The following is a 26,494-nucleotide window of genomic DNA, read 5'->3' as shown; positions in this document are numbered from 1 at the left end:
TATGTGCAGCTGCATGTCCTCTGGAAACAAATGCCAAGCTCAGAGTCCACAGATGCCTCAACTGTGTTGAGGACGTGTGGCATGTGGACTTCTGTCAACTTGGGGGATCCAGAATGCAGAAAACATGCCACCCTGGGTGCATTTGAACATATCACTTTGTATTTGTTCTCACCGGAGCCTGCAAGTGCCTCTCCGGTACTATGTAAGCCACATTGAGCCTACAAATAGGTGGGGAAAATGTGGGGGTACAAATGTAACAATAAATATCTTAGGTGCACCCATATTTTTTGTTGTCATTAGCCAGGATGTGCTGCTTCTAAGAGGTCCATCGTAATCCTCACCTGTTTTCTCCTTGGTGTCATGTTCCGAGGGGCCATAACCCTATCTGAACATGACCACTTCGCTGTCAGGAAGTGTGTCACAAATGGTTGGCCTACTGCTCCTTGGATGGCCCTTCACAGAGGATAACAGGATAGTTGTTAGCTGTATTCTACTGTATTAAGTTCTATATTGTCTTGTATTTCACTCTTATCCTAAAGAATTCAAAGCAGATTACAGTAAATAAAGAAGCCTCCGTGAAGGAAGTTACCAAACAAATTCTAGGAAAAAAATACCTCAGAAATATATAGCTTATTTAGGAATGTTCTATCATCCAACATAGATGGGTAATTATCAGAATTCTAGTGGAAATCACCAGGTCTAGATTGGGGGGGAGGGGGTACAGTCTTTGGTGTGTGGTACCTGGAAAGGGCTACTCTGATGTGCTATAGTACACATAGCTAATGTGCCTCAATTATCATCCAGTATGCTTTTCTGGTGTATGCATATAGGCAATGCAGAGCATGGAAGGTTGCTGGTTTGAGGGCCAATCTGTTCCAGCATGTAAATTATGTGGAGGTTTTTGGGGTGGGGGAGCTCTGCCTAGAATGCTGGACAGCCTACTGTTCATCTGGATGGCTGGTTAGCCAATATGTTTCGCGGGAGGCCCATGCACACAGGCTGATCAGGCTTCTTCCCCCCCCCCCCCCCCCCCCACCACCACCACCACCAACATGTGTGTATGTTAGCTATCTCTGCTAATGGACTATGAGGAGCATATATCACTTTGTATTGTTCATACCGGAGTTGGCGACCGCATCTCCGGTACTATGTATGCCACACTGAGCCTGCAAATAGGTGGGAAAATGTGGGATACAAATGTAACAAATAAATAAATCTGTGGGACTGTGTATCAGCATTTTGAGCTGTGATTGGGCAACTACAACACTGTTCCCATTGGCAGCTGAGATAGTGACATTGCTGTAATATGTGTATATTGCATCTGGTTATACCTGTTCATAAAATACCTTTATGTAATCGAAATTGGTCCATGTAATGGCACCAACCTCATGTATCTGCAATTAATGTCCCCACCACAAATTATGTGTTGTGAATTGAGATGTAGTGTGATGGTTTGCGGAGTGGGCTTTGGGCTCTCTGTCATAATGGCCAATGTAATTAAACCCTCCCCCCCCCCCCCCCCTTTGCCTCAAATACTCTCTTCAGAGATACAGAGATTTGTGATGGAAGAAGGGACATGCAGAAATTGCACTTTTCAGTTGCCTTTACTCATAGCACACAATGGCAATGTGTCATAATCTAAGGCTCATATTTTGTCTTCAAATTATGTGCCCACTGAGCATGCAGTCATGGTGCAGCAGCAGGGGTGGTGGACCTGTCTGGGGCCCAACAAGCTCCTGGGAGAGCAGCGGCACCACCACCTCCAGCTGAGCAGGAGAACCACCACCACCATCCCAGCCTGCCCAAGGTATGGGGCTGCTTGCCTTTGTCTCATCCCCCTCTTCACAGTCTGAAGGGGAGGATGAGGATGTTGCTACTAATTAGGTTTCTGCCAGGTACTTGTGACCTGGACTGGCCACTGTTGGAAGCAGGATACTGGGCTAGATGGACGATTGGTCTGACCAGTATGGCTATTCTTATGTTCTATGACCCCAGTAGCCACCACAACCAGCCCCTGGGAGCTGGTGACAGAGGTGTAAGCATTGTACCTATGCTTTGAAACTGAGCCCCATAATGTTATGAAAATCAGGTGCTCAACATTCAGATTTTTTATTTTTAACTATAAAGTTTTTGGGTTTTTTTTTTTTACCTTAATTAGGTTAAAGCCTGGAACGCATTTAAATCTTTTTTTCTGTGCTAGATCGAAAGAGAAGGATAGTATGTGAGAACGTGTTTTCTTTTGTTTTGTAGAATGCAAGGGTATATTATAAAATGCTATTGATATTTTTTTTTATTACTACTGTTAGCATGATAGGAGTTTAATTATTAGAGTTATTGATTTTGCTGGATCAGATACAAATGTATATATAAAATATACAGCTGCAAAGACTTTACTTTCACCCCCCCCCCCCCCCCCCCCCCGAAACTACTGATAACAAAAACTGCTGGGTGATACCTAAGTTCATCAACACATCTCCAAAGAACCAAAAATTGAAGATGGACAGCAATCACAGAGGGACTGGAGTTAACCAAAGACAGTGAAACTTCCACCTATTCTCAGACAATGACTCAGAGACTGAAAAGCCCATCTACCTATCTAATCTGACAAAGAAGCCCACTTACTCTCAGACAAAGACTCTTATTAATCCTGTCAGAGCTTTCTGGATGTACATCACAGCAGATGTCCAGACAGAAAATCTTATGATGTCATTAAAACATGTGGCCAGTTACCATGCCTCCATCTCAGAACTAGATGAAACTAGTTTTCAGCTATCCTGAGTTTTTCATTGGATCGAGTACACCCCACCTGAATTCAGCCTATGGTCCAACAAGAAATTATAAAAAGCCTGGAAAATTCTCAGTTCGCACTCTTGCTCTTGACTCCTTGCTCTTTGTCATCTACCTTTTGCCTCTCTGCTATTCTTAATCTGCACCTCCATGACCTTGCTAGACTTCAACACATCCAAAATAAGACTCTCTCCAGGCTCCAGCAGCAACAACTCTGCAACAAAAAGGACTTCTTTTCCAGCAAGGATCTCCTTCATCACTCCAACCAGCAGCCTCCGTCAAAGTGAAGTTACCATTATTCCAGCCTAATTTAGAATTTAGACTTTTCTAATCTTGAAGCACATTTCCCTTGTGAAAGATTCTTTAAAAAACTGCCTCTCTCTTGTAACACTATTACGTTACCTGTATTATAAATAAAACATTTTAAAGTAAATATATGGTCTTTATTTCTGAGCACCGTCCTTAAATGTTATAGTGCAGGTTAATGTAATTCAACAAATATATTAGTTCATTCCCCCTTTTCTACAATTCTTATTATTATCATATTACATTACATTTATATTGGTGGAGACTATTAGTATATTATATTATTATTTTACACTACTAGTTAAAAATCGAGGGTATTTGAACTAATGAGGGCAGAGCTACTTTCATGCAGACTTCTAGAGTCAGTCTAAATTTGCCAGTTCTATTGTATATATTTATTTCTTCTTAAGTCTGTTTGGATTGTAAATGCAAAGCAGCACACTATTAGCTACCAAGTCTCATACAATGTAATTATTTCAAGTGGAAAATAAATCTGTTGGCTGCCTGCTATGTGAATATTCTATCACTGTTCATTATTGCTAACAAGTATTACATATTTGGGGCCTTTGCTTAAACTTTGATGATTTTAATCCTTTATCCAGACATTACATGCACATGGATTGCTTTTTTAAACCAAAAGGCAAAACCTAAGTGTGGTTGAACAATTAGGTATAAACTGTGTTGTTTCTGACTTTACTTATTTTGGACTGCAGTGTATCCTACTGATCTGTACATGCAGTGTTTTGGAAGATGGAAATGAGGAAATAAAAATTAAGTTTTGGATATACTCTGTAGAAGTTATTTACTTCTGCAATCTGTGTATGGATATTTGTTCTGGTGTGTGCATGTGATAATGTTTGAATGACTGACTATAGTTATGGCTATGATTTCTGAACATGTCATCATTAAAGGACAGACTTTTAAATGCCCAGTTGGGTATATATTGCTACCCTCAACTTTTTAAATATTTCAAATGTATCCATCTACTTGCTCTAATGATGTTACTGACTTCTATTATTCTGTCTCACTGTGTTTTCAAATGTAAGCCATATTGAACCAGAGTTTGCTTGGGATAATGAGGGAAATATATGTCAAAGAAATAAAATCCTTTATCCTCCACCTTTTTAAGACACTCCCTATCCAACTGGATGGTGATGGCACAAGGAAAGCATGTTTGTTTCAAGTGAAAACTAACTCAAAATAACCTGTTCCTTAACTGGGTTCTAGTATTACCATATTGAAAATGCAACCATACCATGCCTTTTTAGTTATGTTCCACTAATAAGTTAAACAATTTAACTAGCTTTCTTGAAAGGATAATACAACCTTTGGATGCATGACTAGGAACAAAAACACACACATTTATGCAATATCACAATTCTTCATGTACAGCCAGAAACCTTTTAGGGTGGATAGTGTTCACAATGAGCTCCTTTTATTATTGACCAGATTGAAACAAAATTTATTTTTAATATTGACTTATAAAACTACTTGTCCCTGAAACATGCTCAAACCAGAATCCATTTGTGTATCTAAAATGTAAACTTCTATAAATGAGATGAAGTAAAGATGTGATTCCATGTGCTACAGTGAAAGGAGAGTTTTATTTTACTTCCATATAATTCAATATATTCCATCTTTATAACACCAGGCTTCCCAAGGCATATTACAACAGTTAAGATGAACCTATCAGGAAACAGGATATCCTCACTGAGATTGGCCATGTATTACTATATTCTATAGAACAGTGTAGGAAATGAGCACAAATACAGACTGCCCGATATTTAGCGCTATTTAACTGGTCAGAATGGATGCTGACCTGTTAAATAGTGCTTAACTGGCTATCCTCTGCAATATTCCTCTGAATATCGATGTATGCTGGTTAGCTTCAAACCAGCCCAATAAAACCCGGATGTTCAATGCCAGTCACTGGAAACGGCCTGGCATTGAATACCCGGGTTCAGCGTGGACCGCAGGAGACAGCCCAGCTATCTCTTATAGCATGAAAATCAGGGCCAGAGAGTTTATTACTACTGTTTATACCAGCTACAATAACTTTTATGTTGTTTTAATGATTTCCCATTAGTCATGATATATATGTACATATGGGAAGCTTCAAATAAAAATAAATCACACATAGGCACTCATAAGCGTTGCTATTGTTTTATTATAGAAATACGCTTGTCATCATGAGCAAAAATAAAGGCATTAGCCAGTGGTGTGCTGGAGCCGGCTGGAGGGGGGGGCAGGGGAGCAAGGAGAATCACTGGGTATGGGATGGCTGGAGGGGGGGGCAAGGGAGAGAAGAGAATGGCTGGGTTATGGTGGTGGCTGGAGGGGGGAGCAGGGGAGAGAATAGACTGCTGAGTATGGATGGATATAGGGGGGCAGGGGAGAGAAGAGAATTGCTGATATGGATGGGTGGATGGAGGGGAGGGCAGGGGCAAAAAAGAGGGTTGCTGGACTGGGTGATGGAGGGGACGGCAGGGGGGGAGGAGGGTTGCTGGACATGGGTGGAAGGAGGGGAGGGCAGGGGGAGAGGAGGTTGCTGGACATGGGTGGATGGAGGGGAGGGCAGGGGAGAGGAGGGTTCTGGACCATGGGTGGATGGAGGGCAGGGGAGAGAGGGTGCTGGACATGGATGGAGGAGAGGGAAGGGAGAAGAGAGAAATGCTGTACATGGATGTAGGGGAGGGGAAGAGTGAGGAAGGAGATGAGATGAGGGAAAAGGAAGAGAGGAGAAAAACCTGCCATGGATGAAGAAAATAGGCAGAACTGGATCCACTGGACAGTCAAGTCTGCGGAGGACCCAGCTTTTTACTTACGATGTTGGGCAAGAAATGAAGAAGAAAGGAGGAAGTAAAAATAAATGGAAGGAAGCCCTGGAATGGCGTAAGAGGAGGAGATAGCAGCAAATTGGATACTGGGCCAGCATGATCAGAAAACAGTCACCAGACAACAAAGGGAGAAAAGATCATTTTATTTTCATTATAGTGTTTGGAATATGTCCACTTTGAGAATTAGGGGCTCAACTTAAAGTTTATATTTATTTACGCATTTTATCCCACATTAAACAGAATTAGATTAGGTTCTTAGACATCCTGATGTTAAATGTTGGACTTATGGCTGTATTATGGTTACTATTTGACTTTTTGATGTTATGCTGTTATACTTCAAGGCATATATAAAATAAAACAAAATAAAAAAACACAAACATGAATTAGATGGAACCTGGGATCGTTTAATTTTTTTTTCATGGATTAATGCAATGCCTCCCCAAGGCTCTCTCCACGACTATAGCCAGCTCTGCAATTTGGGGGGGGGGGGGCGCAGAGGTGGACTGGGGAAGAGCCTGTTGTTAAACATTTACCAGCACACCACTGCATATAGCGTAGCACTAAAATCCACAATACAGCAGTGCAAATAACAAAGCAAGATGTGGAGCACTGACAACATTTTGAATATAGCCCTCCGCTCTTCACAGACCCCTCAAAAACTCCCCTTACATCCCATCCTAACAGAAAGAATGCAAAACGAAGGAAATTTAATAAAACAATAGAAACCAGACAAGTTTGCTATTGTTTTCAATAGCGTGTGCAAATGTTTTGTGTCCCTCAATATGGTGGCAAGCTCCACCCACTTGTTTCAGCTCACATAATGGGCCAGATAGGCTAATGCCGTCTCCTGTCATTAAACCTCCTTGGACCCCATCCCCAATCACCACCACCACCATCATTTCACCTCTCCAGAAGTAGCAGGGAAAAGTGAACCTAGCTGTGGGTATGGTAGCAGTAATAGTTTGTGAGTGAGCATGGGTACTATACAAGCACATGCTTTGAATGGAGAGGATTAATAGGTAGAGATGGAGAGCTGCCAAGTTACCCAGTAACAGGAGGGAAAATCTGAGCCAGTCCTGAACTTCTACTATCCTATCCTGGTACATTATGGGACCTGAAGTGCTGATTTCAATTGATGGCATCACACTACAAATAGAATACTAACTTGAGATCTAAGTTGAAACACAGGACTGGCCAAACAGTCTCCCTCCTGGTGCTAGGTAACTCTGCAAAAGTGGGCTGCGAACCTGGGCAAGTCATTTTCACTCTCTATTGCCAGTCCTTTTCCCTAGCTGACAGCAGGCCCTTCACACTTTCCCTCATTCTTCAGTCCTACTTCTTTTCAACAATTCCCTCCCCCCCCCCCCGCCCGCCCCGCCCAGAACACTCACTGGTTCTCTCCAAAGACCCTGTGCACAGCTTGGCTTTCCCCACAGCTCTTGCAGCTTAGCCCCTTCTTCCTGTGACTAGGACCCTTCTCATTGGCTGGATTCTACCACAGCTTCTGTATTGGAAAGGGGGAGCCTGAAGAGCTATAGAGGGCTAAACTAGGACAAATATCCACAAATATAGCCTTCCTTCTGTCCAGACAGTGTACACATTTTTAGAATTTGGAATAAATTCAGACATTTGGCAATCCTAGCCTTCTGAATCCTGAGCACATCTGACAGCGTCCCCCTAAACTTTTGTGCCCAAGGCATGTGCCTAGTTTGCCTATGCCTTAATCTGACTCTGGCTACCACCAAGGAGGTTTGATAATAGGAGATTCCATGATGTCACAAGGCTGAAGCCAGAATCCACCCAAGGAGGTTTTAATTCTCCCCAGTGCAGCTACTGCCATCTTGGTACACCCAAAACAATGAAATTGATAAGATAACAAGCTTCGCTTACTGGCTTCAGCCCATATAATGGGCCAGATAGGCTCATGCCGTCTTCTGCTATCAAACCTCCTTGGCTGCCACACAGTAGATGAGCATCCCTATTATTTAGCCTTAGTGGTAACTTTTGAAACTATAACTTACTGGTTAGAGCAGCTGTTTATGAACTTACATAAAGAGCAGAAGATTGTAGGTTCAAATCCCATTTTTTACCTACCTTAGGAAAAAATATTTTTTTTGGTGTTGGTCCTGACCATGCATAGAATGCTGTACAACATTACTGTGCCCAAATGTATAAGATATTAGGTGAGGTGTCAAACATTTGGGGGCAGTAGGTTGTATAGCATTCTATGCAGACCTCCCCCCACCCCCCAGTACACCTAATTAAATGCTGGAAAAGAGTGACAAGTGTTTAGTTATATTTTATAATTTACAATACTCCTATTCTGCATGATTTTAGCAATTCGCAGTGGATTACATATGTAGCATACATAATATTATAAAATAAAACTGAAAACAAAATAACATTGACGAACCAGATGTTGATACCATAAATCTCAGAGTTTCACAAATCCCAGCATGTTCAAGCCAAATTCCAAATTAATAATTTCCATGTTCTGGGTTGGTTCGTAGGTAGTTCCTGTAATCCTTAGGCTACAGCTCTACATGGAAAATACAGGGATAGTCGAGTGTGTGCAATTCCAGTCAGGCCTCGGCCAAAATAAAATATAAAGCAAAACAAATCCTACTGAAAAGGGAGGGTTTGAACTCACAATGCTAAGTTCACTGGTATCTTCTCTAACCACTACGGCAGGACTGTATATTGATAGTTAATGGAATTTCTTGATCTTAGTTTCTGTTCTATTCTGAACACTTCACCACAATGTATATTCCATTAAAGACAGCAGGGCCAATCTTTAACCCAGTGTGGGTCACTGGGGCCCAACGATTCCAAAGAACTTGATTGGGCATACCATTAAACATTCTCACAGTCTGCAATCATGGTGTAGAAAACCATCTAAAGTAGTGACATGAACTGTTTTGCTACTATTCTAAACGTTAATGCTGCAGTGTGAACTGTACAGCACATACCTTCTGGGAGGCGACGATCCCCAAGGGTGGTGAGTGTTTTTGGAGCTTCATTTCAGTGCTTCAGGTGTACAGGACCAGCACAAGTGACTTCTGTCAACAATCTGTTCAAAAGCCTCAGCCAGAACTAAATGTGGTGATAAATAAGTACTGCTGAAAATGTGGGAGTTGAACCTACAATATTAGGATCATAGGCATGTAACATAGGCATCTATTCTCACCAGTTGCAGGTTCATATCCCAGTATTTCCCCCCAAAGTTCTGAAATATGGTTTGCTGTGTTTGAATGAGCCCTGCATAGAATGGTATACAACCTACTGTACTGTCAGTGAACATTTCAGAGTTCAGCATGCATTTAAGGCTATTGGAGTGGTATTCTATGAAGGACAATAGGAATGACAATGTCCCAGGAGGCTTCGCCATAAAAATTAAAACAAAATTTTAAAACATGAATCATGAATTGTCACTCTGAGAAGTTCTGAGAGAAGAGGACATCTCTGTGGTAAGTGACATTATTTTATTCTGAGCTTGGTAACTTAAAGATTAGGGTTTTAAAAGAGGAATTGAAGGATATTGATAAACACTGTTAGAATTTTAAAATAAAAAAACAAAAGCAAGCAAACTTTATTAGCTAGTCTCCATACACCACAGGAGATTTAATTTCTACACTTAACTTGCCAGCTGTTTCTGTCCTGAGCTCATTTCTAGTGTGCTCTTGGCAAGAAAACCTTAGGGCTTTACTTTTGTTCCTGTGCTTAATTCCCTGCTGCAATTCAACCAGGCGTGGGAGTTCGCTCCACCTTAACTCATTGTCATCTCCTTAGCGCACGCCTTTGTGCAGCGCTTAGTGCAGCATTGGACACAAGTGTTATTCTGTTGGTCTTGAGTCCTAAATATTGTGAGGTAACAGAATTTAAGCTTGCTAAGGTATCATGGTTTTATATTGTTCTTTTCTTAAAATTGTCTTCTGTTTTTGTACAATCTTTTAATTCTTTTAATCAACTATAAACAACCATGCCTCTCCCTGTTTATGTGCATTTGACAAGTAGCGATCTATCCTATATTAACAAAATTGATCTCACGCCATCTTTAATACGTCAGGTTGAAGTTTTGCAACTTTCCTCTTATAGAAAGCGTTCTACTGGTATAAAAAGAGTTCTCACCTGAAAGCAAAGTCTTGTAAATATCCCTTACTTAGACCTATACAATGTTCAAGGAATTACAATTCATCAAATATTCCCATTCCATATTACTATATCAATGTGTTCAGTGGGAAATAAGTTAATGTTGATTAAGTATTGGTTGGGTGAAGGAGGCCTGGTTGTTCTTGGAGCAAGATCCTCATATTAAAGAACTATGCCCTCTGGGTTATAAGATTATCTTGCTATCCTGTAATGGAAAACTAATATGGCAATTATCTTGCTCCTACGAATACTTCAAACATCAAAAATAGCAAGTACTGCTGATTTTACTTCATTGTCATTCATACTCTATTAAGTCATTTTTTAAAGGGAGAAAATACCTCAGATGCTCAGTCTATGGTTCTGTATTCACCACAGTGGCTGGGTGAACGTCCTCATAGGTCTAAAAAAAACTCCTTTTTTTTCAAATATTTTCTTTAATTTTTTTCTAATCATGTCTGGTTGTGCTTGTTGATACAAACAACTTCTCGTTCTGAAGATAGTCTTAGGCATAGGCGCCCGTATAGAGGCTTGGACAGGCTAAGCCTCCCCTCTGTGCTCTAAGAGGTTTAAATTGTTGATTTACCTCCATCCTCACAGCAGGAGCTGCCGTGAAAGCCCTCTAGCCTTGTGTAACCAATTGTAGAAATGGTTTATGGTTTGTTTACATTACTGCTGGGAGAGCAGGGTGAGGGGGGGTTGGCTGGGTTTGCCAGGAGATATTTAAGGAGGATGACTTCCTGACCTGCACTGAGAACAGATTCGCAGCAGAATCGACAACCAGACAACAAAGGTAGAAAAGATCATTTTATTTTCATTATAGTGTTTGGAATATGTCCACTTTGAGATCAGGTGCTCAACATTAAAGTTATATTTATTTACTTATTTATGCATTTTACCCACTTAAACAATGAATTCGGGTGTTTTGTGGCTCTACATGAGAATTGTGATTATATGATCCCTTGTTTCATATTGTTGATAGTCTGCATTTTCAATGGGTGGTATATTGGTGTATTAGGTTTCTGCCAGTGTAATATTTATGGTACAGTAAGGTTCTGAGTGTGTTTTTGCACACAGTTGTGCATAGTGTTTTGCAGTTGAGCGATGTGCTTATAATATGCTTTGAGCAACCACTTTATTCTTGACATATGAATACATATCTAATATCTAAATTTAATAAAAGGTATTGTGACTTTTTATTTATTTATTTTTTCTGTGTGTTATCAGACAATTAGGATTTAAGCTCCACCCCTGGCCCCACCCCTAACCCCACCCCCTTTAGAGCCTCCCCAACAGTTGGGCCACCGACCGCCTATGGTCTTAGGATTTGAAAGACACTTATCTGTTTCCAAAGGATTCGTTTTTGCTTCTTCGGGTATCATGAACTAATTCTAGCGTGCTTACAAAGGCTAGTGCAACTTAGTAACAGGGCCCTAAATGTGTTTTAATGGATTAAACCGTTATCTGAAGAAATCTTTCCGAATAATATGGCAGAAATAATACTAACTCCTATTCCCAAAGATCCTAATTTATCTACACAGGTAGTTGCCAATTATAGACCAGTGCCATCTATCTTCTTTTCTGAAACTTATGGAGGTAACACTACAGTTGAACCATTATTTCGATATGTATGACATCCTCCCTCAACTCTATTGTTGGTTCCTTGCATCTTTTAGCATGGAAAACAATGTTAGGTTCATTGCTTGATCATGTAAGGTAATTGTTGAGTAAAGGAAAGTGTGCTTTACTTTTAAATTCAACTTATCATCAACTTTGATTTGGTGGATCATGCCTTGTTGTGGAGGATTTGGAAGAGGTTGGGAGTATGGGTAAAGTTCTGGAATGGTATGAGAGGTTTTTGAGTTATAGATTCCTATAGAGTCAAATTACATTGAATTACCAGACTTATACGGTCTGTGCCATGCCGGTGGTGGAGGCAGGGATAGTGCTGGGCAGACTTATACGGTCGTGCAGAGCTGGTGGTGGAGGCGGGACTGTAGTTGGGAGGCGGGGATAGTGCTGGGCAGACTTATAGGGTCTGTGCCAGAGCTGGTGGTTGGGAGGCGGGGTTGGTGGTTGGGAGGTGGGGATAGGGCAGGCCAGACTTATACGGTCTGTGCACTGAAGAGGACAGTACAAATAAAAAAGTAGCACATATGAATTTATCTTCTTGGGCAGACTGGATGGACCGTGCAGGTCTTTTTCTGCCGTCATCTACTATGTTTACTATATAGTTGGAGTAAACCCTGTGGTGTTCCCCAAGGCTCTATGTTATCTCCAGGAGTTATTCTTGAAAATCATGAGTTAAGCTGGCGCTTATAGGCGATGGTGGGGACAGTCCTTGAGACAGCCTGGGTGAGTGAAACATGCATGCCGGGCATTGAGTCCCCCATCTGACATCTGCAGCGTTATTTCTAAGATGAGAATTTAACATATTGAATTGCAACATATTGAATTTTCTGTGACCATTGAATATTTAGTAAGATTTATTTATTTATTGTTACATTTGTATCCCACATTTTCCCACCTGTTGGCAGGCTCAATGTGGCTTACATAGTGTCGGATATGCGTTCGCAGACTCCGGTGTGAACAAATACAAGTGAGTTGTGGTAACAAAGGTTCGTGGTGGAGCAGTCACGGAAGAGTTGTGTTATGTCCATTAATACTTTACTTTTGTTGTGTTTGCAGAGATCAGGCTTTTAGGGTGGATCGGTAGGGTATGCCTTTCAAACAGGTTGGTCTTTTAGTGATTTCCGGAAATTTAGATGGTCGTATGTTGTTTCAAGGTTTTTGGTAGTGCGTTGCACAGTTGTGACTTATGTAGGAAAACTGGATATGTACGTTGATTGTATTTGAGGCCTTTGCAGCTAGGGTAGTGCAGATTTTAGATATGTTCGTGATGATTTAGATGTGTTTCTGGTGGTAGGTCGATGAGGTCTGTCATGTATCCTGAGGGTTCTCCGTAGAGATTTTGTGAACCATGGCACAGATTTTGAAGGCAATACGTTCTTTGATTGGGAGCCAGTGTAGTTTTTCACGGAGGGGTTTTCCCACTTTCAAATCATGTTTTACCAAATATCAGCCTGTCTGCTGTGTTTTGGGCAGTCTGAAGCTTCTTTAGGATTGTTCTTTGCATCCTGCATAAATTCCGTTGCAGTAGTTTACGTGACTTTAGTACCATTGATCTAAGATATTTAAACAATTTGTGTGAAAATAATTGAAATTATTGGAACTGATGATGAAGTTGATGTTGGTCAAGTCTTGCAACAGTGAAAGTATAGCTGGTACGTTACACCTCTGAGGTTCTCTGTCATTCATAATATATATAAGTCATAAGCTATGGGAGATGTACATCACGCATGTCTTTGTATTTTGTTCCAGTATATGAGGAAATGCACTTCTGATTTTATTTCTCCTATGCTGTGGTACATCCTTTACATAGTAAACTAGCCCCACTCAGTGCATCAGTGTCACCAGATTGAAGATAGTGACATCAGAGGCAGAATTAGATTGTAAGCTCTGTCGAGCAGGGACTGTCTCTTCATGTTCAAGTGTACAGCGCTGCGTACGTCTAGTAGCGCTATAGAAATTATAAGTAGTAGTAGTAGTGAGTGGGCATTGTTTCTGCCTTCAGGTTCAGGGGGGCGGGGCTGGGGGGTCTTGAAAAAGGGGGTCAGAGGGGTTAGGGTCTGCCACTAAACACCAGTGAGGTTTATTTTACAGTCAGGAGTGGGCTTGTTGGGGAAGTGGCCTACTAGACTACATGGATTTTTTTTTCTGGTGATGTTGGGGTGGTGGCAGGGGTTGTGTGGATTGGAGGCCCATTAGACCATCAGATTTTTATTTTTTTACTGTCTGGGACCTGGGGCAGGGTTTTGGGGGAGAGGAAGGGAGGACACTAGACTAACATGGATAGGAGCCATGCAGAAAGCTGGGTCAGGGTGCCAGCAGTAGGTTGGCCTTTTTTTTGTTGTTTGTTCAATATCACCCTTCCTGTCAGTGCCTGAGCCAATCAACACTCAAGCACTGACAGGAAAGGTGATATTTAGCAAAGAGCTGTGGAATACTCCTCTGACTACAGAATGCTGTGAATGTTTGTTGTGTTTGGTAAATTCACGGTAAATTGCGGGCTGCTGTGAGGCTTTCTGCATGGGCCCCTTAGCACCTGCTGATTGCATTTTTGTTCTCATCGGGAGCCAGTGGACTAGTCCAGAGGAGGAGGAGCAGCAGGCTAGGAAAGGAGGTATAGTATAGTTAGATGTCTGCCGCAGCCTTTTGTTGGCAGCTCAGCAGCATGACAGAGTCTGATAAGGCGGGACTTTCTGCAGTCCTATCTATCGGATTGAAACAGAGCTTCTACCATGGACGCGCAGAACTGGTTGTAATAACCGGTGAACAGAATTTATAAATAAAAGGATTGGGGTAAAACAGAGCCGGTGAAAGGTACACATCAGGATCCATTGCTGTTTTCCCGAAATACTGTACTTTAAAAACATCTTCCCTGATTGCAGACAGAATCATGTACGTTGCGGACATTGTGATATTTTCTTGTCCAATGAATTTCGTAAGGTTTTCTGGAGGAGGTGGCCAGTGCACGGGCTTTCTTTAAGGCAAGATTTAAATTGTTAATATGAAGTTAATATATCTATCTATCACTGCAAAAGAGCAGGTGTAGCGGGGTATTGCTGTGATTCTAACGCCCGCTCTTGTAGCTATAGTTCCAGGTGGCACGAGGTGGCACTCGCAGTGCTAAGGGAGTTGTCCTTTATTGGCAACCTACGGTAATTTTGTGTGTGTTCACTAAATACAAAGCAAGTACGAGAATTAATCTTCTGGCGATAATAGAAATAGAGAAAAAAATACAAAACACCTTATCGGGTACTGGCTCCTTATCTCTTTGGGGGAGAGTGTAATTTCAGAAAGTGGGGCACTGCATGGCAGACAGGAGATGAGACCTTTTTAGAGGAAGTGGATTGTATGGAAAGGGTTGGTGTGGAAATTGCTGGATCGCTGCAGATATTAAATAAAAAAACCATTGTACACAACACGCTTTAAATGAGGTAAGTTCCTTTTTACGGTTATTCTCATAGATCACTGTAAGGAAATCAGAGAGAAGGGCCTTTGTATAAATGTTACTCAAAGGAGAACTGACAGTGTGCATATACCATATTTGCTGTTTCAGATCAACCATTCCAAGAATGTAATTGCAACTAATCCTTTCAAAAATGGCAGCCTGATTACATTGTATTTGTGAAATCAAATGCAAGATATATTTGATGCAAATTATTTTCTTTTAAGCAAGGGCCTTTGTATTTTGTTGGTTAGTGAATAGGTTTTTAGGAAGGTAGGTTAGCTGTGCATTTTCAGGTTTTGCTTCATCCCTGTGGATCATCCTTTTACAAACGGTCTAGAGACATTAGCCATGTCCTTTAATTACAGGCACATATAAAGGTCTAGGGTAACCCTTCTGGTTCCAAGGCAGCCATACACAGCTGCATGGGAGAATCCCCTTTAGGCACTGCTGAATGTAAAATATGAAATCGTGAGTACAGAACAGTTGCTAGAATTCCCCTATTCCACTTGTCGTCTTGGCCGAGATCAGATAGCAGCATTGTCAGTACCCTAACTGTATTTTAGCAGTGGGGGGTATTACATGCTTGCTTGTAAGTTTTATTTGGATTTGCTTTTGGAAAGAGAAACATCTCTTATTTATTTATTTATTTATTATTATTATTTTATGACATCTTCTTTCTTCTTTGGTGGTGGTCCAGAGGATTTTCAAATTTTTAATCCTGCAGAGCAGATTTCCAGTGAATTATTAGGGTGTATGTTTGGTGCTCATAGATATTATGCAGTGCATTTTAGAAACCTTAGATGCCAATTGAACAGATATATATATATATATATATATATATATATATATATATATATATATATATATATATAAAAGTTATACATGTGAACTGCTGTATATTTTGTCACAAGGCATGGGCTTCCCTGACCAGGATTTTCCTCCTTCCTTAAGGTTTTTACACTAGCCAAGGTCCACATAAGAGCAGTTCTTTTAAATATGGTTCTTTTTCAAATAACAGGTTCATTCTTAGGAAAAATGAGAGTTTCTGTCCAGGGATTTCAGTTACAACACAGTATAAAGATGCCCCTAGTCAGAAATTCTTAGGGCTTTTAAGTATTAGCATTTCAAGCTCCAACACAACCTTGACTTAGGGAGACATATTCATTCTACAGCATTCCAAATAAATTCATTGGAAAAAGAATGAGAACGCCTCCTCTTTAGTCTTTGTACTCCAGGGTGTTGGCCCTGAAAGGGCCTTCCTACCCCTTCTTTCCTGCTTTCTCAGCTGTGAGTTCAGTCTCTTAGGGCCCAATGTGCAAAGCAAACCGGGCTTGCAATGTTTCATTTAGCCAGTCTAAATGAAACATTATTTGCAGGTAATGCATTGGTTTTGGCTACTGCTTTACTGTGCACAGAAGCAGTGACCAAAAGTCCCATTCTAATGAGCGCATAACAATTCCGTGCAACGTACAGAGGAACAGTGTACAAAAAAAGACGCTGCCCTAAGGACTAGAAACCACCAACAGCTCCATGATAACTTTCCTGTCAGTGCCTGAGCACTAATTAGCTCAGGCACTGACAGGAAAGCCATGCCATGGCTCCTTACCCCCAACCTTCCCCGAGCCCAAGACTTCCCCAACCCACCTCCCCCCCCCCCAAATATCCTGATGGTCCAGCGGGCCAACTGACCCCCCCCCCCTCCATCCTCTCTAGTGAACACTGGCCCTAGTAGTCTAATGAAATCCCACCCCCAGACCCCTCCACATACCTTGAGTTGGAGGTAGGAGAACTCCTACTCTCTCCTGCCTCTGGGCCTGCCCTTGTCAAAATGGTGGCACTCAGCCCCTGCTCAGTACATCCTAGGATGTACTAGGAGGAGCTTCCTAGGATGCACAGGGCTGGGCTCACCACTTTGATGAGGATGGACCCAGAGGCAGGAGGAAGTAGGCATTGGTGAGCCTGCTGAACCACCAAGGTATTTGGTTTTTTTTTTGGGGGGGGGGGGTCATGAGGTCGGGTGGGTGGGTCTGCAGGACCACTAGGGTAATTAGGAGGTTTTTAGGAGGAGTCCACCAGACCCCTGGGAGGGGGTTTGGGAGGGGTCCACTGGACCCCCAGGATTTTTTTTTAAGTTGTGGGGGTCAGGAGGGGTCCACTGGACCACTGGGAATTTTTTTAAGTTGGGGTTGGAAGGGGTCCAAGCATCATTGGATATACACACAAGAAGAGCTGTGCCTACCACACAGCTCTTGTGGGCATGTGCCAGGAATATTCAGACTCCTTTACTGACCAATGTTGAATACTAACAGCGTGCATATAATTTGCATGCTATTAGTGTTGAACATTGGTGGGTAATTCCGACTCGGTATTCAGCCGGTAGGAACAGCGATGGAGTTCTGTGCATCTTCCTCTCAATCCTTTTCAGCCCCAAACTCTTCTCAAAATATCAAAAGTCCAAATGAAGGGGAAATACAGCCCTGGCTTCAATCAGTAGTCCACTAAGGCTGGGCAGCAACCTCCCTTTCAGTCATAGGAGCCAACTCTGTGGGTGCTTGAGCACCGCCAATATAGAGAGAATTCCTTGTATGTGTCTAGGGAGGGGTTTATTTCCATTGGGCTTAGTACCCCTAATAATTCTGAAAAGTTGGCTCCTGTGCTTGCAGTGTTTTGTTTTCTCACACTGGTCCACCTGCTGCTGCCAGCTATTCGGGGTTTCAGCAGTTCATCAGTGCACAAGAAAAGACTGGCTGGCTAAGTTCTAAACAGTTGTAGCCCAGCCTTTAACAGCCTCAACCTTAGGATAGTAAAAACCTCAACCCAATGTTGTTATCATTCACCCCATGACTGTTTTATACTGAGAAAAACATCTAAAGAAAAGATGTATTCACTGTTTTCACCTCTTTGAATAAGAGTCTTGTTTTAGCACTGTGTCATCATCTCAGTTTCTTGTCTTTTGGTCCTTTCCTTGAGCTGTACCAAACTGTCTTAAGTCCACCAGGTTTGTCTTTCAGTCTCTAGGCCCAAGTTTCTGTATAGCTGTCATAAATGAGAGAGGCTGCTTCTACCACCCTTAACTATCTTTAGTAGAAAGTTATACCCCCAGTTGAGATATGTAGGCTCGTCTCTTCCTGGCCGTGATTGGTGCACAGTGGACCTCAGGGTGGGTTAATAATCCTACCATTCTAGAGGTTCAGTATCCCACTAGGGTGCCCCCTCCCCTAGTTTTTAAAGGGCAAGACTGCTTTGGGGATTTATTGGCTCCCAGAGTTGCTTGACCAATCCTTGTTTACCTGGTCCCCAATATTCAAAGCTCCGGTGCTAAAGCAAACAGCACCCGCCCCATACCATAGGAACAGCACAGAAAAATAGCCCTCCAGTGCTTAAAGCTAATGACATTCAAATCATATGTGTGCTGTGAGACTGAAAGTAAGGGGGGAGTTACATGCCTGGTACATGCGCACAAGAGTGTTGCAGTAAACCCAGCTCTTATGCAAATGAAGAAGACAAACCCTGAAGTGAAACACACATCGGTGCCATTCCTCTGCGCCTTTTAAATATAAGCTTTTCAAAAATTTTTTCACTTGAAATGCTTATATTTAAGACGGAAAACAGGTGTCAATGTATGCTTTCACTTTCAGGCTTGCTCAGACTTGCACACATTTCTTTCTCAGTAACGGTGCTTATAGGCTTGCACGGACTTCCTTCCCACTTTAAAAAGAAATCAAAACGCAGATTTTAAACTGCAGTTCAAAAGAACTTCTCTCTTCAAAACCTCCAATGCCAGCTCCAAGCTGGCAGTAGATTTCCAACAGTAAGAGCAGGGCTGGTTTATGCGCTGTTCTCAGAGCATTGGGAAGGAATAACATATGACCTCATTAATATTCATTTGACTAAATTTAAATACAATTTGTGGCCATCTTTGGCACGCACGTGGTTTCCTGCGCTAAAGCCCTCTGAGCATTTTGCGCAGATTAATGCCAGCGCTATTCCTTCACTAATCGGCTCTAACAACAGTGTTCTAAGCATTTGGCCCCTGGTTTCTTGTAGGGTTTTTCCTTCAACTACCCTTATGCTCAACACCTCATTATCACAAACAGTGCTAATTAGATGTACAGATGGTAAACACCGGGATGGCTCCTTACAGAAAGGGAGTGTATTCTGGGAATGTCTAGGCCATCCTTTGCAGTATACATATATTTTGTATTGTTTAATAGCAATGCATGTATCCCGTTCAACTTTTACCTGCTGGCATTTACACCTGCTCAATATTACACATAATCACTGACTAACTTGTCTTTGGGACCTGGGGCTTGGAGGAAGGTTCCCTAACTGCAGACCACTGTGTGTGCAGTTTATAAAATGTGCTACTTCAATATGTCATAGCTGTTTATAAAATTGAAGTATATGTGTATTTAGCGTCTCTTGCACATGTACTCACTATGATGCTACTCTTTTTGTGTTCATTTACATTTATAAAATAACCATTTTTCTTGTGTGTAACACCAAATATATATCTTCAGCAACATTAAATGTATTTTATAAAAAGCTTAGTATTGTAGAATCTTTTATAAAATATATATGCATAGTTGTCCGTGAGTGGACTTCATTTTCCCACCAGCACAACCTATGAGGGTAATTTTATAAAGTTTTTTTGGCATGTCCTGACAAGGATGCTTATAAAATGTGTATCTATATACACAAGTAAAAAGCAGATACACCAAATGATTGTGCCTTCTTTTATGCCCTCTGCATAAACACCTCTCTTAGCTTTTATGAAATAGGTCCCTTTTTTATCTTTTGGAAATTTTTATTAGGTTCTCTGTTATGAAATTACCTTATATATATATATTTTTTTAAATTGTGTTTGTTACTCCCAATCATTTTGAAATGTTATGGCCGATGACTCTACATTATAGATAATGACATATTCCATATATATATATATATAGAGAGAGAAAAATATGGAATATGTCATTATCTATAATGTAGAGTCATCGGCCATAACATTTCAAAATGATTGGGAGTAACAAACACAATAAAAAAATCCCCCCTCCCTGGACATAATGTAGAAGCTTGCTGAATATTGAGTATGCTCAGCACCCACAGACTTATCAGATCTATGTGTACAGTTACGATATCTAGTTACAGTATTCATTTTATCTGTCTACTGTGTGTAAAAATGTGTTTGTTTTTAAGTAAAAATAACCTTAAATACCATTGTAGATCAGGGATTACCAAATATGGCTAGTTGCTCACCTGTTTTCAGTTTTAAAAATTGAACATCCCGTGACCTGGTCAGAAGTTTCATGGCATAAAATACATTTTCAACAGTTGAGATTGTGAGCCCTCTAGGGACAAAGAAAGTACCTGCATATAATGTGTACAGCGCTGCGTATGTCTAGTAGCGCTATAGAAATGATTAGTGGTAGTAGTAGTAGTAGTTGAGCTGCTACAGCCCAGATGGTGCTTATGTGTAGTCTGCAGAGGGATCGCCAGGGTATTCACATCATCTTTGGGGGATCTTCATGGCTGGTGCATTATTGGCAGGTGGCCCAATAAAAATTCCTATGTCACATGGCCTGCTAATCCCACCAGGATGGATAATGCCACATTGCTATTGGGATTCCTACCATGCCAGCAGATGGGGAACCTCCATAAGATGACATAACCACTGTTGCAATAAAACTGCTTAAGAAGCATGCCACTAGTGAATGGAAGGTCACATGGAGTCCAAGACAAAATGATGTAGAAATCATTAAAGAAAAATAGAAGGGAAGGGCTGAGTAAGAAGGAAAGAAAGAAAGAGAGAGGGAAGTGAACACCACATACACATATTCCATCCCCCTCCCTGGGACCAAATGCAAGGGAAGGCAGAGATTGGGGTATAACAGGATTGGCAACTTCCCAAAAATCTAGAAAGAGTAATACTAACCCTAACACTCTGTATCTTCTGTCCCTCTGGAAAACCTGGTCTATACATGTTCCCTCCTCTTTTCTTAAACGCTTGATGTCCCCTTCCTCAGTAAACTGCAGTCATCTCACTGTTTTGAATTGACCCTCTGCACGAAATATTTGGGATCCCATGTTCCCATGCGTGTGTGTGTGTATGTATTTGTTTGTGTGTGTGTGTGTATGTAATCAGAATGCCTTGTCAGGTCTACTTTTGTTATATTGTGGCCACATTGAACTTGAATCCTATTTGAGATAACGTGGGATATAAATGTCATAAATAAATAAATACTAGTATTTGTGCGCCCAAGTGGGCATAACTGTTCCCTCTAAGATGAGCGGGTGTCCTCCACCTACAGTGCTGCCAGTGGGGGGTGTTGCTTCACTATCACATTTTCAATAGTGAGGGACAGGCACATTCTTCAGGACTCCAGGGAACCTGCCTGTCTCTAGCAATTGAAAACACAATATTGAAGCACTGGCGCACACTGAATGTTGGCGCCAAAACTTCATCCAGCGATAAGCCATGCCTGTTGATGTCATAGGCTGCATCTTTGGTTTCCCATTGGATACAGGCAGGACATACATCTTTTTTTGTACTGTTTAGACTTGTACCTAGATGGTGGGGTGGTGATTTGGATCTTTTACTTCTCTGTGCTGAACGATTCATCGTTGATTTGAATATGGTCATACCACATGGTTTGAATATAGAATTAGACCTTGTTCCATTTTCATAATTTTATTAGTTTTTGCATAAAATTTGAATTTTCTGCTTTTTTTATTTATTAAATTTTTTATTTATAACCATTTAAATGTTTACAAGCGATAAAACAACTTGCTGGAAATACAGAGAAAGTAATATGTAGGAATTATTTCAGTCAGGTAATTCTATTCTCTTCCTTAAACCACTAAATAGGGAGAGTGAAACAAGATAAGATCAATTAAACAGTAAACGGAAAAAAAATGTGGTATTAACCTGATTATCCCCAGATATTACTCGTCTAATTCATTATTCCACATTGATCATCTGGTTGGCTTCTTCAAGTCCAATACGGTGTATAGTCAAATCATTTCATTGAAAAACATACTTATTGTCCAATATTAGTTAGGAATAATACATCTGATTACATTCTTTCTCTTTTAAAAACCAGAAGTTATTTAACAATACATATACTTAAGTCTCTAATTCAAATTCCACTGATTAAAGTAATCCCAGTTTTCACAGGCTTCACTCCTTTTAAAGTAATAATTTGAGGAAATATTTCTGAGGAAAACTTTAGGAGTCATACCTGCAACTCTGGGAAAAACAATAATCTCGATATTAATCATCTATAATAATATTCATTTTATTATTCAAAATTTCTGGTCTATTATCATAACCCCCTCCAAAGGGACACCACCTTGTAGAGGTGGAGGGGCTTTGTGTGTTTCAATTACTTAGAGAGCTATGCTGAAGGGTTACCCATATCAGACAGGCCTCTGAGGAGAAACCAGACAAAGAGTGTCCCAAACTGGGAGAGTGGTAAGATGGTGACCTGAAGTTCGTATGCCCAACGGCCCAGCTGCCCTCTGAAGTTTCTTCTTTACATAAATTTCCTCTCTGCAATTGCAGTTACCTTAACTGAGAGGAAGGGGACAACCGGCGGTCAGCTGCTGATGGCCAGTGTTTTATCCCCTGAGCAGCAAGTGCGGGACCGCTGCGCGACAAACTGCCCACAGATGAAAGGGTTGGCGAGTCCTTTGATTAGTGCCGGCGAAGGAGCGTCAATGCTCTTGGCCCTGGAAAAAACAACTCCATCGCTCCCGAATTATTCAACCACCTTGTCCAAAGGAGTGGAGGAGTGAGTTAGAGGTATATGCTGAAATGGAGGACGTTTACAGCAGAACCCGAATCAGCGGAACCACTCCTAAACACCCATGAGAAATCAACTTGGAGTTTTTGGCTCCCGTAGAGGTTACATTGAATACTATCTGGAAGGCGCTTCGGGACCTAATGGGGGCAGTAAATAATTTTGTTTCAGATATAATTTTATTAGAGAGTTACATAGACAATTCAACTGAACCCTTTGAGAGTAAAAAATTGATATAACAAATGATTCTACATGAGCAAAAAGTGGTTATGATAATAGACCAGAAATTTTGAATAATAAAATGAATATTTTCTGCTTATTATGGTATGAAAACGATCACTGTACGATATATGACCCTTATCTAATGATTATTTATATACAAGTAGGACTTTATTATTTACTATTATTTTAGCGTTGTCATGCAGTTATACATTTTTACTTTTCAGATTTGGATTTTCATTTGCTCATATTAGTGTCAGTTTGAGTTGTTTTTAAGTGGTCATACTGGTGCTCTTCCATACCTTTTCGGTTTATTTGCTTGACTCTGATTATGAATGTGCCCTATCTTTATTTCATTAGTACATAAGTATTGCCACACTGAGACAGACCAAAGGTCCATCAAGCCCAGCATCCTGCTTCCAACAGTGGACAATCCAGGTCACAAATACCTGGCAAGATCCCGAAAAAGTTCAATACATTTTATGCTGCTTATCCCAGAAATTGCAGTGGATTTTCCCTAAGTCAATTTAATAGTGGTCTATGGACTCTTCCTTTAGGAAGCCGTCCAGACCTTTTTTAAACCCTTAGGTCTAAACCCTAGATCATTGATTGTCTATAAAGTGAGCTCTTCGTATTGGCCATCATGCAAGGGATTTCCTCCTTTTTTTTTTCCACTTATGACATCACTATCACAGATGTATTGTTAAATGAAGCTCTAGTGTCTAGTCATTTTGAGCTTTTGATTTTATAGAAATATTGTTGAGCTGCATTTGAGTGGCACTATAGCAAGCAGAGTTTTAGCTACATATTACGTGTTTTTAAAGTAGTTCATATAGGTTGCCATATAATTGTTCCAATTTTTATTATATGTTCATTTATTCCATCCTTGCATGCTTTAAATGTGAGCAGATATAGCTTTGTAAGTGCTAGAAATACTCATCAGCATATTAAGTTTTATTAGCGATAGACTTGTGCTTATTTCAAGGTGCCACCATGGGTCATTTAGTGCTCACAAAGGCAGCTCTCACTGGTACGTTTATGGGTTAACATCATGGAATGGATATTTTTACTCTGTCATCAGTAGGCATGGCCTACTACTGGATGGAGCTTTGGTGCTGACTCACTGGCATTTCTGATTTCATTTGACTAGTGTGGCATTGCAGTCATGAGTTACTATTATAAATAGATGTTTTTTAAAGCAGTTCATATGGGTCACCATGTTTAATGTAGGTAATTAGCATGTTATACATTGTCTTATTTGATTGTTAATGGTTGTAGCAGCAAAAACGCTGTAAATGCTTGCTAGAATATCACAGAGTCTTCTTATTTGACAATTAATGGTTTTGATGGCAAACACACTATAAATGCTTGCTTAGAGCATCATTGAGTCTCCTATTAGTGCCAGATATAGGCTCATTTTAAGTAGTTTATTTAATATATTTATAGACTGTGCCTGACCCGATGGTGTGTATTTTGATGGTGCTTCAGTTTTTGGATGGATGGAATATTCCCCTTTTCCCTCGGTGCTTTGGGGTGGCATGTCTTGGGAGTGTGACTGTATGCTTACTGAGACCCACATTTATATTTTTATGCTGTTCTTATAGGGTTTTATCTCCGACTAAGCTCTGTAGTTCTGAGTAGGATTTGAGCATTGCATTAGTAGGTTTTTCATGCACTTGGCTGGTTACATGATATATATTTTTTAATAATTTCACTTCTTTTATTACTCTTAACACATCGATCAAATATTTTAATCTTTATTTTATATGTTTTAATTTCACCTTTTTCTATACGTATTGAACTTACAATCGTTTATATTCAGTTGTTTTAATTATCATATGAATATATGACGTATTTTTATATAGTTTGGGTACATGGTCATTTAACTTATAGTTGTGTCTGTATTATTTTATTATTGTCTTGTAGTGCTCTGTGAACTCCTGAAGAAGGCAGTTGTGCCGAAATACAGCCCGTGTCGAGTCCCATGTATGAATTAATCCTATGCGTGAACTGTCAAAGAGCTTTTCTTTGGATTTTTGGCTTGTTTGCTTTGTGGTTCCCACTTTTTTTTTTTGCTGGTAATGCTAATGAAACATCTTATTTATATAGCTAAGGGGACAAGAGCAATTGAGATATATAGATGGGGACAAGATGAGTAGTACAAAATTAAGTGGTATAACCAGATGGGTGGCTAAACTGAAGGCAAATTATATGTACAGTTGAATAAGATATGAGGAACTGATCTAAGTTACACGGTATGCAGCAAGGTAGTCCAGGTGCAGAGTCAGTGGATAGTCAGTCTCCACATGTCTTAAAGGCATGGGAGAAGAGCTAGCTTTTCACCTGCTTCCTGAAGTAGAAGTAGACAAGTTAGACGTAGCCCCTCTGAGAGTAAGTGCTAAGGTTTTGGGCTACTTCTCAGAAGACTCGCTGGCAGCTATGACATTGTGCAAGTTCTTTTGAGAAGGGTACAGATAGTGATGCTCCTTGACAGGACCTTAGAGGATGTGTAGAGGGCTTATTCTTTAGATATTCTGGCCCATTTTGTCTGAGGACCTTGAAAATCAAACATGGAGTTTTAAATTTCCGATCTGAGGAAGAAGGGCAACCTTCGAAAGCTAATCAAGAAATGTATTAAGTTATGTCCAATAAAAAAGGTATCATCTTATTTTCTTTTCCATGTTTTATTTTGTTTGATTTCTATTGATAACCTTTAAGAGTGGACTAACACTGCTACCACACCTCTCAAATTTAATCCTGTAAGGACTGATAGATAGTGTACTTTTTGCAGGAAGGGTGTAATATGGTCACGCCATTTGCAGCCTTCTATCACTGACATGGACTTACTGCTCAAAAATAGGTAATGAGAATAAAAATAAGAAAAGACAATAGTGTGCAGGAAAAGTAAGACCATAGTATGCAGGAATAACAAATATAGAGTAGTCCTCGAGAATTAATGTCAAATAGACAAATGTGCTGTTATGTACCTAGCCATACAATCAGCATTTACCGCTGGATGGAAGGATAGGGGGAGATAGAGGGGAAACACTGGATGGAGGGAGATGGAGGCGAAATGCTTGATGGAAGGGGGAAGACAGAAGGAAGATGCTGAATGGAAGAGGGAAGAGGATAGCGTTAGTGAAAGACTGGGGAATACAAGGACGGGGAATAGGAGAGCCAGGGTGAGGGAAAGAGATGGAAAGCTGTAGGTAGACACAGTAAAAAGCGAGAAATTAAAGACTGGCAAGTAAGAATGAATTAAATCTGGACAGAGAGGCAGAAAAGTAAGTTGAAGAAAGTTGAAAGGAAAAGGAGGAGAGAGGAAA

General features: G+C 40.7%; 1 protein-coding gene across 5 annotated transcripts in view; it reads left to right on the top strand.

Moving 5' to 3' along the window:
• The first annotated feature begins 14,431 nt into the window (after nucleotides 1-14,431).
• ADD2 (adducin 2) overlaps nucleotides 14,432-26,494 on the top strand; it is a 150,834-nt gene continuing 138,771 nt past the window's right edge. For all 5 annotated transcript variants that reach the window (XR_003941997.1, XR_003941996.1, XR_003941995.1 and 2 more), the window contains exon 1: nucleotides 14,432-14,597. The gene's annotated coding sequence lies outside the window, so the exon portion shown is untranslated. The remainder of the gene's footprint in view (nucleotides 14,598-26,494) is intronic.

This window comes from Microcaecilia unicolor, chromosome 4 (genome assembly GCF_901765095.1).
Source record: "Microcaecilia unicolor chromosome 4, aMicUni1.1, whole genome shotgun sequence".
NCBI lineage: Eukaryota > Metazoa > Chordata > Amphibia > Gymnophiona > Siphonopidae > Microcaecilia > Microcaecilia unicolor.
This window is presented reverse-complemented; position numbering and strand designations above follow the sequence as displayed.